The 18246-nt window shown below is 37.0% G+C and overlaps 1 pseudogene; it reads right to left on the bottom strand.

The window, feature by feature from the left end:
• Positions 1-15563: 15563 nt before the first annotated feature.
• On the bottom strand, positions 15564-16400 carry LOC132169568 (MDIS1-interacting receptor like kinase 2-like; annotated as a pseudogene).
• Between the last annotated feature and the right edge of the window lie 1846 nt (positions 16401-18246).

Below are 18246 nucleotides of genomic sequence, written 5' to 3' on the forward strand. Positions count from 1 at the left end.
AGATCGTGTGCCCTGGTGAAGTGAGGTTCAAGTACACAGGGCTTGCACTCGATCCTATAAAACTGACTCATCTAGTCAAAATATATGGAATCTGCCAAGTCAACGGAATCCACATCCTTGATTCGCACAGTATTCTCTGACCCTTAAGTTTAAATTTGAAGCACCATCTTTTCTTCTCTTGGACCAAAGAGAATAAATTTTACCCACAAATGGGTAATTCCAAATGTCAGCATATCGAGGTAGATCCCTCTGAGTATTCCCAAACAATTTCTCATTTGAAAGGGAATCATGAATTGGAATAAAATGGGGAGAATACTTAGGGAGTTTTTCTGCCTCGATGGTCTCTTTGTCTAACTGCCCTAACAGACTACCCTCCTGGCCTCTTAGTAAGTCATAAGAAATAATGACCGGGATAGTATCATCTATCCCTAAAAATGAAGATTTTAGATTACCTAGAACAGGGGCTCAGGGCTCATATGTCATCTCGGAAATAGGAGGTGATGGTGAAGAAGCCTTAGTGCTCGCTTCCTTGCTTTTTTCCCGATGTAGATCCTATGGGACCTCAATTTGCTCCTCCTTTGCCTCCTCCTTCCTTTCTTCCACGTGGTTTTAGACCACCTCTCCACTCCTCAGTGTGGTGATAGCTTGCTCATGACAAGAAGTACTTTCTTCCTCCATGTAGTGTCCATCAGGATCGGCCACCTGCTGACTTTGAAACTCTTCTTCTTCCATCCTATTGAGGTGGTTGATGATTTGTTCAACATGAGCTTCCATCTTGGCGTCTATCTCGACGAAGAATTGAGGGGTATAAAGTTCCTGTTGAGACTTCACAATCTGATTCGTCTCCTTCATTTCGCTAATAGCCTTCAACACTTTATTTTGAAAGTCAGCATCTGAGAGAGGAGGTGGCTCATCTTGGTATTGTTGTTGTGGAGGCCAATAGATGGGTGATGGCTCCTCTTCGTATTGTTGTTGTGGAGGCCAATAGATGGGAGATGGCTCCTCTTCGTGAGCTTCTATCTTGGCAATGGATTGAGAGTTCACCATCTCCTAAACAGCCTGACTCACCTCGCTCACAAGTTTCGACATCTTTTCTAAAAAATTTCCTAAGAAGCTGACAGTTTTTCTTGACAGTCAGGACCCATCAGAGGAGGTGGTTCGGTTTGGTATTTTTGCAGTGGAGTTGCTTGATATTGAGGGGAATATGATTGATCATTGAACTGCGGATATGGTTGATGGTATAGTTCATGAAATTGTGAAGCATAATTTTCAGGAGCTTGAGCTTGCCATGAGAGATTAGACTGGTTGCTCCATGCCGGGTTATAGTGATCAGAATAAAGGTCATTCCCCGGTAGAACGGTCTATTCATATGCTTATAAGAATAATTAGAAAATTGTCCTGCTGTAAGACAATCTCTAACATGACGATAAGGACTATAACAATATGAACATGGTCCATGGGGAGTTGGAATGCCTCCCCACATGAACTAAACTAATAGAATTAACATAAAATAACAACAGAAAAATAAAAATAAGAACTCAGAAACGGCCCTTAGGTGCGTTGGAAATTTGGATGCCGACTGCTGCTGATGCGCTCGATCACACGGTAGGGTACGCTCGAGCGTACTGCCGTAGATGGGTGCGAGCGTAGGGATGGAGGGATCGAGCAGTATGACCCGTCTCCCCTAGGTATAAATTATCAAATTCTTTAATAGGATACATACAATCAATGAATAAGTATAACCCATCTTCGGTTGGCACGAACTGTCTACCTAAATTATACTAAACTAGGGTGTAGTACAATCCGTCTTCCCTAGGCATGGCCTATCAAATCCTATTGATCATATGTCAATTAAACTCATTGTATAACCATCATCCTCATAATCACAGAAAACAAGAATGATTTGAGATCAACAAAAGTCAAATACTTTCGAAGACAAGAGAGAATTTCACAAATATTGATTTTGGGATTTAAAAACAATTGCATTTAATAATTAAGAACATAATCAAAAGGTAGCAATTCTCATAGTTATACAATCAACATGCATAAATTGAAAATCTAGAAATTAAATATACTCAAACCATTGTGCTTGGATAGGGTAACATCAACACCCCACGAAGGGGTTTAGCCGCTCATGATCGTCTAAGCTCCAAAGACAAATTTCTGATTTCTAGCTCTAGGAAGCGGTGTGTGTAACGCCCCGATATTTGAACTAGCAAATATCGAAGTCGTGACGCTGCAACTTTAGAAAATATAATCTTACAGCGGAGTATGTATATTTTTTTCTTTTTCTATGACCTAAGAATAACTTACACAACACAGTTGAGCTGACTGAAATACCTCGAGGTGATATATTATTAAATAAAATAGAAACATGGTTTTCATTACAACATATGTACACACTAGGTGTACCAAATATATGCCACAGACGGCACCTAAACTAACATAGTAATATCTATTAAGTTTACACACATCACCATACATAATAAAAGCGATTAATATAAATGAGACTTGCTCCATAGAGTAAGCATAAATCCTGCAGCAGATGGTCTATCAACCATCAAAACCAGTAAAAGGACCATCGTCCTCACTTTCTATCCCTGCATCAAGATCTATGTAAAGATGACGTTATCATATTTACATAGGCAAACAAGTGAGTAATCTATTTTCCTAGATATAAAGACTAAAAAGACTAGTTTGAAGAAATAAGATTAAAGACTAAAATATATAATAATGAATGAGTTGTGAATGCAGCGTAATGACAGATTAGTTTGTGTTTTATGATAATCTTTCTTCAGACCTCTTCTCATGAGCTCTCAGCCCGCTTACGTCCGTTATGTCCCTCACACTTTAGAGGTTTACCTGTTTGGTGCTGCCAACTACACCGTTCCAGCTTAGTTATATATTAGGCCTGTTGGACGGTTATATACCCCCATCCACTGAGATACTGACAGTTCCTCGCGGCAATCCACCCAGCTTGTTCTTAAGGTGGCTATCTTATCAGCCCATTTTATTAGACACATTATGCAGCAGTTGTATTGCAAAATTATATCAATAAGACAAAATAAGAATTCCTATAACAATAAAACAAAACTAGTACTCAGTAAGTATATCCATACTTACTCTCCTTAGTGTAGTATTCTGCTCCACTTCTGCATATAATACATACATACAAACAATACTTAGTTCATTCTCCAATAATATCATTGTTTAAAGACCCTCATCTTTTATATTTATTTATTATCCGTCACTTCATCTTTACTTACTCATTTTATTATATTAATCTAAGATAATTACTTATAACAAGCTTTATGCCTGAATTCATTTTTGGTGACGAGGCTAATGGCCAGTCTCACTAAATACAAACAAGTATTATAAATAATATATATAAAACATGACTCATATTTTGGAGATGAGACCAATGGTCCGTACCTACCAAAGTATGAATCAAAATTTAAATGACAATAAAAGAAATGACTGAATGTAAATACTGAATTCATATTCTGGGGATGACCGCCAAAAATATGAATTAAAATTTAAATAACATAAAAGAAATAACTGAATGTAAATAATGCATATTTCGGGGATGAGATCAAATGGTCCTTACCGCCAGAAATATGAACAGAAATTTAAATGACATAAAAGAAATAACTGAATGTAAATAATGCATATTTCGGGGATGAGATCAAATGGTCCTTACCGCCAGAAATATGAACAGAAATTTAAATGACATAAAAGAAATAACTGAATGTAAATAATGCATATTTTGGGGATGACATCAAATGGTCCTTACCGCCAGAAATATGAACAGAAATTTAAATGACATAAAAGAAATGACTGAATGTAAATACTGTAAAGTAAATAATATATAGATAATATTTTAAGTCCTTAATTGATTTTGTCCACTAACTCTTTATTATTAATTCACTTGTTCCATTACTTTATTTTACATTATACGCTTATTGGGTCTTTAAACAATTAAATGAGGACAAGTAATAAAAGCAATAAATCATAATATTTATACAAGAAACACTTACCCAATAATCCTTTAGAAGTAAAACTCCACCAAATCTTCTCTAGGTAGCAAGTTTTAGAAAAACGCTTGAACACTACAAGAAAGATCTAGGCTATATGGTATTTGACTAGAACTAAGAAATAAAATGAAAGGAGGAGCAAACAATTTTACTTGTTCTAAGATTGTAAAAACTTAAGTGAAAGTGAAAGTGACTATAGCTTAGGCTCTATTTATAAGAGAATGAATGGTTAGGATTTATTTTTAAACCTTTGATCTAAGGGTTGAGATGTATTTAACCAAAAGAATGAACCTAGTCCATATTTCATGCTCTATACCAAATAGTATTTTCGTCCAAAATGAGGGCAGTGTATTCCGATCCATTTTTCAATGTCCAAAACTACTCCGATTGACATGAAATTTTGAGAGTAGATAGAGGACTCCGAGACAAACATTTTATATTTTTAGTTCGACTTCATCCGAGTTCGTTTGAGTCTATGTTTGGCCTATACAAAGTTTCCAATTCAACTTAGGCTTTAACTATTTTCATTCCCACTTGGCCACTTGCCTTATTAAATTATTATAATCATGATATTTACTATAATCATCATTACTAGAAGACTTTAAGCTTTCAACAAAGGTGGCTAGCCTTGGTATCTTTCTTTAGCAGTTTTAATCCCATTTAGACAGTATGAAAATTAAGACACTGCTTTTTAGGCAAAAAATTGAAAAGCTTCAAATTAATTTATGACTTTGCTAAACACCAATATAAATAATTTATTCACTAGATTGGGTTTGATTATGCCCATAAACATATTAGTGAAGCTAAATTCTTAGAATTGAAGTAATATACATAAGAGGTCAAAAATCAATGTAATATATTTTTAACACTAAATAGTTATTTAATATCATTAATCCACATATCATTGTTCTAATTTATCGATTACATTTTTAATCTATTTAATATTATTTAAATAAGTGTTTTAAAATCTAGGTCGTTACAGTGTGTCTTTTTTCTCAATCCTTAGAGGCCTATTTATAGGGATTAGGAGAGTCTTAGAAGCCCTAGTAATCATAGAAATTTCGGAGATATAAGTCCAAGTCCAATAAGGATAAAGAAAACCTAAGTCCAAATCAGAATAGGATTCGCCCACAATTGCGTTCCTATCTTGCAGGGAGATTTTGGCATTGCAGCGCTCTGAACTAGGAAAATACTATTTCACAATTATTTGTAGCAATTTGAGTTAGCTTTCCAATACGGCTTGAATAACCTCGATCGGATATTTGAACTGAAAGTTATGGCCAAAATACCAAGACGTATGCAGAATCCAAATTTGAATCCAATCCGATTTGACTCCACTTTGAGAAATTCCGAATTAAGCTTTTTCTTTATTTGATTAAACTTAACCATGATTGGTTAAGTTTTAACCATATCTTCTAGGTCTTCTCAAAGTGTGCTTTTAAGCCCAAAATCAATGGAATTAATTGCATCTTTATTTATAACCTGAAAACAATAAAAACAAAACAAAATCAAACAAATAACAACGCTAAGAAATTGACATATGCAAATTAAGAGGCTTGAATGTGCAACATTCGGCGCTTATCATCAGCCTTTCTATCTTGTTCAGCAGCAGGAACCCCTGCTTCTTCATTTATCGCAAGAGCCATCTGCCCTATATCTTCTTCTGCAAGCCCATCATCTTCAACTGGATCAGCATCCACTTCAAGAATCACAATCATAAAATGGGCTTTTTCCCTGAAAAAGTTAGAACGTCGCCTGCGGACTTCGCCATTTCTGATACGGCCAGCAATGGTTCCTCAGAAGAAGTATCCTGGGAACTTGGCGACCCTATGTTCCTGTTCTCTCGTATGTCTAGCGGACAAATCCGCTAAATCTTTGTATCCAAGAGATTCCTCCATATGTACGTCTCGTATCAACCAATCCCTATGAGTCCACAAGTTGCGTTGAGTATTGCGGTCTTTAGCCCAATTGCTGGCTTCTTGAAGACGGATGAGCGTGGAACGGGGAAGAACGGGTAAATCTAAAGCTCCAGGAGGTATTCTCCCCCATTGAGACCTCAATGGAAAATCATGGGTCTCCCCTTCAAAAAATTCGAAGCCCCGCGAGATGTTGAAAAACTTCTCTTTCCAATTTTTAACTTTGGAAATCTGGTAAGGGAGTTCAAATACTGCCCTGGCCTTTCGGAAATGAAATTTCCATAGATCATCTGCTTCATCAATGGCCAGGAAAGCCTTGTATAAATAAAGGAACTCCCTCACTGTGATTTGTGGACGTCCCTCGTTTTTATGTAGCTCCGGCCAAAGAATGGCCATCCCCATCAGAACTCGCCAACTGCTTGAAGCAACTTGGAAAGGGGCCAAATTCAAGATATGAAGGATTTCCCTGATAACTCAAGGGATCGGCATGCGAAAACCGGCTTCAAGTATATATAGAGATAAGCAAATCTCCTCCCTATTTACGGAACCAGCGGCACCTTCATCGGCTTCGGGGACACAAATTCGGACACCTTCGGGGAACTTATATTTTCCTATGCAAACTTCCAAATCTGAAGCCTTTATGTGAGATCGAAGTGCAGCTCCACTGAATTCCATCGCTGACAATAGTGATCGAGAGGAATAGGAGAAAATCCTTGGAAGGAATAAAAGAAAAAGGGAAAAAAATCCTAGCTTAAAAAGACGTCCTTGTAATCAAGATCGCCAACCACTTTTTTATATATTCACGAGGAGCCCAAGCGTCTCAAGGCAGACTTAAAGGCATTGTAAAAGGAACGTCGTTGGATAGAACGATCACCCCAATGTACGGACTATAGCTCGCCACGTGCCACCAAAGAGTCCCAGCAATCCATGGACTCATTAAATCAAGCATCTTGGAAAGGACAAGGACAGAAAAGACGTACCGTCGTCTCATGATTGTGTGGATATAGGTAAACCCTGGGTTGACATGCGTCAACCACAAGTGACGGAGAACGTGCACCGTATTCTGTCATTGTGGCTCCCGCCATGTCCCTCAAAAGCCGTAACATGCTTTAAATACGTGACAGTTGTGGGTACCAAGAAAGAGCGCAAAAAAGAAATTGAAAAAACAGGATGGGCGAAAAAAGGGAACCCACTCACAGGCCCAAGATGCCACCACGGGCCCAAGGAAAAACAACAAGTTCGTTTATTCCCATTAGGCCACCATAGTGACCTAAGGGAATGGTGGGGGTACTGTTGATATGAAATATATCCCCAAGGCCCAAACTCAAAGGCCCACTTTAAGTAAAAAGCCTATGGCTCGCCAGAATGCCAATGCCCCCAGGCCCAACGCTTAGGGCAGCTAAACACGATCATGCTATCGTGTTAGATACAAGACTCAGCATACTGTTATGTGCCACATCTCAATAGAGTGCATGCACGATCACATACCCCCTCAATCAAGGGAACAGGATCATCGTTCTAACAACCTGATCGGAAAGTTATCTCCCAAGTCAGAGAGCAATCAACTAAATATCTCCCAAAAGGAGTCTAAATACATAATATCCTATCTACTTAAATCTCCCATATTATCTCAAAGGATAATATCGGTTTCAAACCACTCCCACGAATCAAGGGAGTCAAGTGAGAGTCCCACTAGAGTTCAATCACTCACAACCTCCATAAAAGGAAGAATCATCCCATAAGACAGGGACATACTCATTCTCTTACTCTTATTATTCTCAGTTATTATTGCTCATTATCTCCTTATTTTATTACTCTTGTCATAATCAAACTCTCACACAGGCATCGGAGGTGGCACAACCACCATACCCCCCATCTCGCGGTCTGTCACTGCTGATCCTTTCTTTTTCTTAGCAGGCCTTTGAATCAAGTTGCTACCAGGGTTGATAACTGTCTCAACACGTATCCTTTTTAGTTTGAAAAATTGTTGTGGGCATTGATGATCTTGTTATGATTGGTATGCATTGTGGGCATTGTTGTGGGTATGTCATGAAAGACAAATGGAGAGGGAGAGAGAAAACACTTGTATGACTCAAATATAAAAAGACAAGAGAGATTTTTAGATAGAGTTTTATTTAAGAAAGTAATTGAATGGTGGCTTTAAAAATACAAAACAAACAAATTCAATAAGAAAAACTATTTTTTAGTTCTGAAGAATAACAATTCAATAAACATTTAATAGGATTTAAAGGGATTGCCTTTAGAATGAATATTTTTTGTTTGAACACGTAAACAAAAACGTATTTATTTAATTCATTTAAACTTGTGTATTATTTATGGCACTACTAAATTTTTATGCTTAAGTTTTAGAATAAGAAAAAGCATATCCATTTTGGACCTTAACTTTGTTTAGGTTTTGAAAACTTAGATTATATATAAATGTTAACAAAAAAATAATAATAATAATGCAAAATTAACTTCATTTAAATGTTAACAAAAATTTAAACTAACTTCATTTAAAATTTGAAAATTTAGATTATTTAGATTATATATGTAAATAACATGTAAATGTTATCTAGGTCCCCATATAAAACAAATGCATTTAAATTTGGACCTTAATTTTGTTTAGGTTTTGCAAATCCAGATTATGTAAATGTGCGTTGATAAGTGCCAAATATTGCATATTTAGACCCCTTTATTTACATTAGTTAATCTTTTAGTTGTGTTGTTATTTAATATTTTGTGTTAGTTTTGTGTTTTTAGTATTTTGTAGGTCGTTGAAGAAAAACTACAGCTTTAAAGGGAAAAATGCGAAGTTTGGAAGAAAGCATACTTTGAGAAGACCTAGATTGTGTGGTTAAGTCTAACCAAATCTAAGGAAAAGGTTAAATTCAGATTAAAGTTCAGATTGGATAAGATTTCGGATCGGATTCAAATTCAGATTCTGCACACGTCTTAGTATTTTGACCATAACTCTCCGCTCAAATATCGTATTGAAGTGATTCAAACGGCATTGGAAAGCCAGCTCAAAATAATACAATTTGTTGTGAAATAGGATTTTCATAATTCGGACGGTTTCTATGTCAAAATTGCCCCGCAATTAAGAGACACAAATTTGGACGAATCCTATTCCGATTTCAGACTTCTATTTTGACTGGGAGACAGACTTCCGAATTATCTAGGTTTACTTGGGCTTCTATGACTTCCCTAAGCCTATAAATAGACTTCTTTGCATTCAAGAAAAGACACACAATCCCAGAGAGCAAAATTATTTTGTTTAGTTTTTCTTTAGGTTTAGGTTTAGGTTTAGGTTTAGATTTTATTTTTATGTGGAGCTAAATTCCCAACTAAGATTGGGGATGAAGCCTCACCGATGAAGAACATCAATACTTTTATGTAAGTTTCTATTATTCTGATTTTATTGGGTTTTATATTTCAATTGTTTTACTTCTAATCAATTGTATGGAGTGATTCTTGGATATCTCTTGTTATTCAAGAATACATGTGATGATTTGAGATAATTTCATATAATTGATTGATATCGCTTTTAACTCATAAAAATTGGATATCCCTTGTGATTTGTTCTACGGATACATCTGGTGTTTCAATTGAATTTGGATTCCTTTTGTGATTTGGTCAATGAATGGATACATGGGATGGTTTGATTAATTCTTTGAAGCATAGTAAAACATATCTATGATTTAATTTGTGAGAACTTCGGATTAATATTGATGAACATAAAGTATGTTGTTATGATTTGGTGAGTGTGAATTCCCAAACCTTAGTACATTTATCCTTAGATTTACTTATTTTATTTAGTTTATGTTTATCCTTTAATTTTCAAAACTCAAAAATCAAAACCCTTTTGGAACTAGATTAGGATTTAATTAGTTTAGATATAGATTGCTCTTTCAAAAAAACAATTCTCTGTGGGATCGACCTCGCACTTGCAATCCATTAAACTACAATTGATTCGTGCACTTGCGAATTAAATAAATTTGCACAACGCGTCGTTATCAAAAAAAAAAAAAAAGTAAGAAAGAACTATCCTAGCTAGATTTATTTAAATTAGGGTCCCCATATATATAACAAATGCATATCCATTTTGGACATTAACTTTGTATAGATTTTGAAAACTTAGATTATATATGTAAATGGTAACAAAAAAATAATAATAATAATAATGCAAAACTAACTTCATTTAAATGTTAACAAAAATTTAAACTAACTTCATTTAAAATTTGAAAATTTAGATTATTTAGATTATATATGTAAATAACATGTAAATGTTATCTAGGGTCCCCATATATAACAAATGCATTTAAATTTGGACCTTAATTTTGTTTAGGTTTTGCAAATTTAGATTATGTAAATGTTATAATTTAAACTAAAGGTATGTGTTTATTTGTTAAAAATAAACAAAAAATTGAAACGATGCAATTAAAGAAATACACTAAAAACATAACAACTAACGAACTAACTTAGATTTATTTTATTCAATTAGGGTTCCAGTAACTAAAGCTATGGACAAGAGTTGGATGAAAAAGTCTAGAGGTACGTGAGAATACAGAGACGGGTGTAGATTATTCGTGGACTTCGCAGTTATGAACTATACGACCTCTGATGGAAAAATTCATTGCCCCTGTAAGGCGTGTCGAAATAAGCAGCATCATCAGCCGGGTTTCGTATTTGACCACTTGTCAACGAAATCTTGCCCCATTCTCGCCTTCACGGTGTCAGGAGTATCTCCAGCTGAATTTTAAGATCATCTTTCATTGAATGTCTCCAACTCTTCAGCTTCATGCCCATATCTCGGAACGCGTCCCGTTTTACGGCATTAAGATCGCACCCAAGCGGGATGTAGAAGTCCGCCTGCACAAGTTAAAAAAGTAAGGCGTATAATTCATGCATTAGGGGTGTTTGGCATAATGAAATACACATGCTAAAATATAACATATAGTTTAACCATACCATTAAGGCGTCCTATATATCCTCCTTCGTACGTTGCGATACCTTCGTCTAGTCGTCCCGTAATCTAACATAATTCCCTCTCCTTATAATATTACCGGTCGTCATTCTAAATTTCAAACCGCTAAATCCTACGGGTTGCCACGCACTATTGTACTTGCACACGACCCTTTGCCTTTGGGGACATCCCACGTCTTGTTCGAGGCTTTAATGGTCAACACTTGAATATGGGTGCTTCCATCTCGACTGATGCCTAACACATTAATAATTACCGATGTTAATTATTTGGAATTCAATACTAACTACAAAATTCGACCACTGCGATTTGGACGTGTTGTTGGATAACTGGTGCAATTCGAAAAATCAGGTAGGTCACGAGTGTAGTTTCATTAATTCTAATGGTGTAGTTTCATTAATTCTAATTGTGTTAGGGCTGACATATTAAGAATGGTATTTGGTAGGAGTATGCTGCGTATATGAAGGGATTGCGAGCATTGAACGACACGCTTCACTGCACCAGGTCGAAGAGCTTTGCTAGGGTGACACATGAAGAGGTATGTGTCTCATTTAACATATATATATATATATATATATATATATATACATATATCTAACCATATGTTTATGTTTTTTTTTTATTTTTTATTTTTATGCAGACCATATCTTTGGGCACTCCTCCTACTCGAGTGCAATCTTACATCTCAACACACAAGAAGAAGGATGGTAACTATCCAAACGATATGGTTAGGGAGAGATGTGTATACTACTCACCGATATATCTTGTGATAACTTATTTATGATTAACCTACTATGACGCACTAACTTTTAATTTAACATACAGGAGAGGATGAAGGAACTGATACTCACTGACCCTGCATTGACGCCGAGCATGACTAAAGGGACGGTACGGTGGGCACCAAACGACTCGTATGCTCAGGCACACGGAAATAAGCTTGCGTACACTAGCAGGGTTCGACAGGTTGGTCCGAATGTTCTACCTATGCGGGGCAGCGTACACTCGTACTATACACCGTCCCAGGCACGGTCAAAGAACCTCGGGAACTCCACGTAAATGACGGAGAGAATTAAAGAACATGAAGAGGAGAGAGCACAACGAAAATCAAAGATGGATGAGATGGCTAAACAAATTGAAGAACAAAAGATGTGATGATTGAGGCCCGTTTTCGCCAGCTTGAGGCCTTGTTCGGTTGACCTCCAGATCCGTGCCCAAGGTGACTTAGTATAGGACTACTCTAGACAGAGGTAATGCTATATTTGTGTTGCTTTTGTTTTTCTTCTTGTTAACATGACTATAGCTCGTATCGATCACTTTAACAGTTAGAATTATGTATGCACAAAAGTCTCAGTTAGCAACGCAATGTTCCCATGGTTCATTTTAAAACTAACGTATATTTGCACCACTGTATATTTGTGTTTGGATTTTTGCATTGATTATCATTGGATTTTAGAATAATATTGAAACTCTTGGTTCACAACTCATTTGCAGGTAGTGCAGATAAGGCGTTGGGTGATGATTATGTTGACTTGGATTGAGCAAGTGGTTTTCCATCAATTTGTTAAGTTGTATATATATTTGGTTCCTATTTGTTGATGTATATTGTTTGATCAGACTATATGTATTTGTGATAACAGAAATAGTTTCTTGAGACTAGTTTGTTTGTCTTGTGGCATATGGATAGTTCTTTTGTATATTTGTGTTGTGTTGGAACTTATTTTCGGTGTATCAATGTAGTAGATATGGAGGATGGATATATATATATATATATATATATATATATGTGTGTGTGTGTGTGTGTGTGTGTGTGTTGGAATTTCTTTTGGAACTTCATTTGTAGTAGATATGCAAGTTGTCTATCAGGTTAACACGTAAATCCGGGTATAAACCCAAATAATTCAAAAAATATATACAGGAAAAGAAAAAAAATTTAAATTATTGACGTGGCAGGTTTTTGACACGTCACTACTTATTGACGTGTCAAATTGTGTGCCACATCAAAAGAATTATTGACGTGGTGAAAATGCCACGTCAATAAATTTTTTGACGTGGCAATTTCACGACATCAATATTTTTTGACGTGGCAAAAATACCACATCACATTTTTTTATTGACGTTCCAATTTCTGACACGTCAGAAATTTCTGATGTATCAAAAATGACACCTCAAAACATTGGAATTTTTGACACCCGCCATTTCAACCTTTGACACACGTCAATACTGACACGTCAAAAAATGGTTTCTAACGTGTCAGTACCATTGACACGTCAAAAACCATTGGTCAATAAAAAACTAGTTTTTTGTAGTGTAACCATTGTAAATATAAAACATCATAATATAAATAATGTTAGGATTGCGTAGCGGAAAAATAAAATTTTCCTGTAGTGACCTGTCAATCAGACATGGCTGCGCTGGTCACAAAACGACTATTGGATCCAAGGCCCATACAGCACATTTGCACACATTTGACCATAGAATCAAGTATATATTGTAAGCCCATAACCATTATACCGCACGTACCAGTGTACCATGTCATACGATGCATCTTATTAATCAATTATTAAGATAATTACCAAGTTGCATAAACGATAAGTATGCTCATATAATACGTGTGCTCAGTCAACTGACATATCACACGTTTTTAAGGAAAGCAGTGGTAAGTATTGACTTATATCGTACCTCGTACCTTGTACACTTGCTCGAGTCCCCCAACATTCCGAATTTCTGCTATAACAAAACATGGCTATCATTATACGCAGCATTAGTGGATTTACTAAAGATACACAAGGTCCTAATCGAATACATCTAGCTAAATAGTCGCAAAACCCTACTTCTACACATTATGGACTCTGGTCGAACGTTCTATCCAAGGAGCAAACATTTGAGCTTGGGGGCTAATGTTTGGCCAGAATGGGAAGAGAACGTTTGGGTAGAGGCCAAAATGCATGCTTTGGCTTCTATCCTCAAGTCACCATGTTACAAACTACATGCTAGGCTCTTGACAAGTTCATACAAACAAAGTGAAACATAATATTACGAAAACTAAGGAAAACAATGAGTGTTTCTAAAACATTTGAAAACCCTTTTTTGTTTTTTTTTTTAAGGAAAAACCCATTTTTCCATCTAGGGAGAAATGGCACATAAGCCTAACATGGCATCTTTAAAACTTGAAGAAAAACAGAAGTAACAACAAAATAACATAAATGCTTGGTGTATGGACAAGATTTTACCTTGAAGATGGCAAACTTCCCCACAACCTTCTCCTTTCCTCTCAAGAAAATCTCCTCACTCTAGGGTTGGTATTTCAGGTGTATGGGAAAGGCTTAGGAATCAATGGGAGGTATTTATAGGAGTAGGGACGCGTGATGCCTTCTGCAAAGGTGGAGAATAGGTTAAAAATGCTTTCAGATTGTCATCGAATGTTCGATACTATTGGGCAAATGTTCGGTGTACTATTACCCCGATTGCTTGTACTATTACCCCGAATGTTTGGTATTCTTGGGCGCAGGTTAGTGTGTGGAAGATGAGTTATGTTTATCCCTTAAATTGCTTGTAACTCATTAAGTGATTTGATTGTACATACCTACGGAAGACGGATCGTACCGCATCTAGAGGTTAGGTTGACGATCTGTGCCAATCGAAAATGGATTATACTTAATTCTTAATTGTGATATTTTCATGACTACTCGAGTGACACGAGCCCTATATCATGCATTGTATGAATTTCCCTTGTTAATTTATGATTGACTATTGTTATGCAGTTAGGGGTGAAATCAACCCCCTATTCTTTCTCTCATTACTATTTATCTTTACTTTTACTTTTATGCATTACTCTTATAAAAGAAAAACAAAATAATCATATTTTGAATTGAGTTATATTTTATCTTGACAAGCTTGATAACAACACATGCACAATCCTTGAGGTTCAACACTCTAAATATAGTCATATTCTATAAGGATTCGTTCTATTGTGAGTGGTATTTTTATTATTGATATTTTTGCACACAAAAAGACCACATCAATAGGGGTAAGGAGGCGCATGGGTTCTAGGGTAGCAAGTGGGACGTTGGGTCAATACCCAGTGGGTCAAACTTTGGTCAACAGATGTTCGGTGTGGTCCCCTACCGAACGTTCGTACTAAGGACAGGGTCGAATGTCGGTGGTCCCCTACTAAGCATTCAGCCAAAGAGTTAGTTGGGTTTTTAGGGCTATTTTTCAAATGAGGGTTTAATTAGGGGTAAGACACTTCTTTGAAGGTTATAAAAAAAAGGTATTATAGAAGATACTAAGACGTCAATTACAAAGGGGACTAGAAGTACAAATAGTAGTTTGACTAAACTCTTCACTGGGGCACTAACTAGCATTTTGACTCTTTATAGAAGTTAGAATGGCCTTTATGTGGGACACTTAGAACATAGCTTCCTTATTGGATTTAAAGACTATTGGAGAAATCCTCCTTATTGGCCTAATGCTCCTTAAGTCACGAACATATCATCTCCCTACTACAGTATTCGGGCATATTATGAAGAACAAATACAACTTTGTCTCATCTCAACTAGTCGTAGTTACTTTTCAATTCCGTACCAAAACACACACAGACGCCAAGAGCAGCTAGCTAGCAACCGTTGCTTAAGCTTCCATGATTGCCTGAGACACCCATCGCATGGTGGGCCTGGAATTTGGTGTTATGCTTAAGCAGGCAACTGCTTGCTTCACTACAGAATCCATATCTTTCTCTAACAGAGCAGCAGGAGGAGGGAGATGCTGATCTAGCATTTTCTTAAGCTCAATGCTTTTCTCACCGCTACTTAGAGAGGAAAGAACCTCCTCTGGATGTGCTCCCATTATCACTTCAAGAGCTAGAACACTAAAGCTATAAACATCACATTTTTCAGTAGCCCTCATTGTGTATGCTAGCTCTGCCATCAAATGACAAATGAGAAGGGCACTCAAAACTAAATTCAGTATTAAAAGAAAAAAAAAAAAGTTCACGACAAGCGTACCAGGTGCCATATAATCGTATGTGCCTGCAATGAGTGTCCAATTACTAGAATCAGGTTTCAGAATCCTCAATGTGACAAAATCTGAGATGCAGGCCTCAAACTCACTGTTGAGAAGCACATTTTTGCTTGATATGTCCCGATGAATGATTGGCGGTGAGCAGTCATGATGCATGTAAGACAAAGCATTTGCTATGCTTCTGACAATGTCCACCCGTTTCCTCCAGCCCAATTCTTTGGCTTCTCTGTCATTGCTTAGGATGCTAGCCAAGCTTCCCGGCTCAATGTAGTCATAAACTAGGAACTAGTGTGGCCCTTGAGAACAGAATCCATAGAATTTAACAATGTTCCTATGTCATATATCTGTTAATACTCGAATCTCATTCTTGAAAATCTTCATGTCGTCTATCTCTTCACCTTCCAAGCACGAGATTATCTTTATTGCTAGCAAATGTCCCAGTGGCATTGTCAGATTAGGGGACTTGTTTTCACAAGTCTTACCGTGGGTCCCACAGCAGTATGGCATCCCATATTTTTGACTTATGTTTTCTCTCTCACACGTCCATTTGTCTCTTCTTCATTAAGCTTCTTCTAGAAGCTTTGTGAAAAGACTTTGTTGCTTTATTATTGAAGCCATTCGGTCATCGAGAAAGAAGAGAGGCAGCAACTTTAGTTGAAATAGAGAGAAAGAAGAACTGAAGTTGCCGAGAGAGAAAGAGGCTTGTGCTGTAGAGAGAAGAAGATACACCATTTTTTTTTAGTTTGATCTCACATTTGGAATGATGAAAAGCTTAGATAATCTTAGAGAATATTTTTTCTTTTGTATTTAATTCTCTTTTGAGTGAGATTGGGGTGTATTGGGGCTTTTGGTTTTGAGTGGTTTTATTTGTACTACTCTTTGTACTCCACTCTTTTGTTACTGAATTTCTCCTGGATTGTCTCCGCCAGTAGATGTAGGCTTGTTAAGCCGAACCACTTAAATATTGGTGTCTTGTGTGGTTGTGTTATTTTCTATTCTCCATGTTTCTACTTCTTCGGTAATCTTGGAATTTGCATTTGTCACAACAGGCATCTCAGCTTTGTAAACTCTTCTGCTTCCACCAGCCCCAATACAAAAGTTGTCATCGAAGCCATTGGTGGCTTCAATGATATCTTCACAGACAATCTTCCCCACAAAATTCAATATTGAGAATAGATTTGCATTCCTTGACGGTTCACCTTCTTCCGGGTTGCTTCTAAGTTTTGCTCTACGGGAGGAGAGAGTAAAAACCCAAACTACAAAAGCAAATGCTAGCAGTGTTACAAACAAAGAAGCTCCAACAATGACAAAAACTTTCCGCACTTTCCTTTGAGCATCATTCTCCCGTGATATAATATTGCAGAGCCGCAAACCATTTACTTCCCCACATAAATCTGGGTTCGTACTGAATGCATAAGAGGAGCACGGCGAAAGAGTTTATTATCAAGAAGTGGACCTTCCAGTTCATTGTATGACAAATCGATGGTGGTTAAGCCGGTCATCTGCCTGAACGAAGAGGGAATGGCACCTGAGAGCATATTATGAGAGAGATTCAGGTGTTCTAACATTATCAAATTCCCAAGCTCAAAAGGTATTTCACCTATGAGTAAATTTTGACTAAGATTTAGTGAGCCCAGTACATCTAGATTGCCAATCTTATTTGGGATAGTCCCATTAAAGTAGTTCTTACTCAAGCACAAATTTTGCAGCTTTGTGCTGTCCCCAATTTGTTCTCGGATTTGTCCGCTTAGCCCATTGGCAGAGAAGTCTAGCTCCTCCAGATGGGAAAGCCAACCAATTTCAAGCGGCACCTGACCTGAAAGCTGGTTGTCTCTCAGTTTCAGGAAGAACAGATTCAATAATTTTCCCAACTGCTTTGGTATTTCACCGACAATATGATTAGAAGAGAGATCCAGCCACCTTAGTTGATCCAATTCTCCAAACTCACTGGGTATTTCACCAGTGATGTAATAGCCTGTGAGTTTTAAGGCTGTCAATTTTCTATAGCCTCCCCAGTTAGGTGAGAGAACCCCTCTCAACTTGTTGTAGCTCAAGTCAAGGTAACTGAGATTTAGATATACTCCCAAGGCCTGGTCTAACATTCCTGTGAGTTGGTTTTCTTTAAGTGAAAGGTGAACGAGGCTTTCGCAGTTTCTTAAGCCTTTTGGGATGGGACCTGAGAAGTTGTTAGAGGGTGCGGTGAAGAATTGAAGACGTGATCCTAGACAGAAAGGTGGTAACTAACCAGAGAATTTGTTGTCACCAAGTTGGAGATTTTCTAGGGATGAGAGAT

The sequence above is a fragment of the Corylus avellana genome, chromosome ca2 (assembly GCF_901000735.1).
Source record: "Corylus avellana chromosome ca2, CavTom2PMs-1.0".
NCBI lineage: Eukaryota > Viridiplantae > Streptophyta > Magnoliopsida > Fagales > Betulaceae > Corylus > Corylus avellana.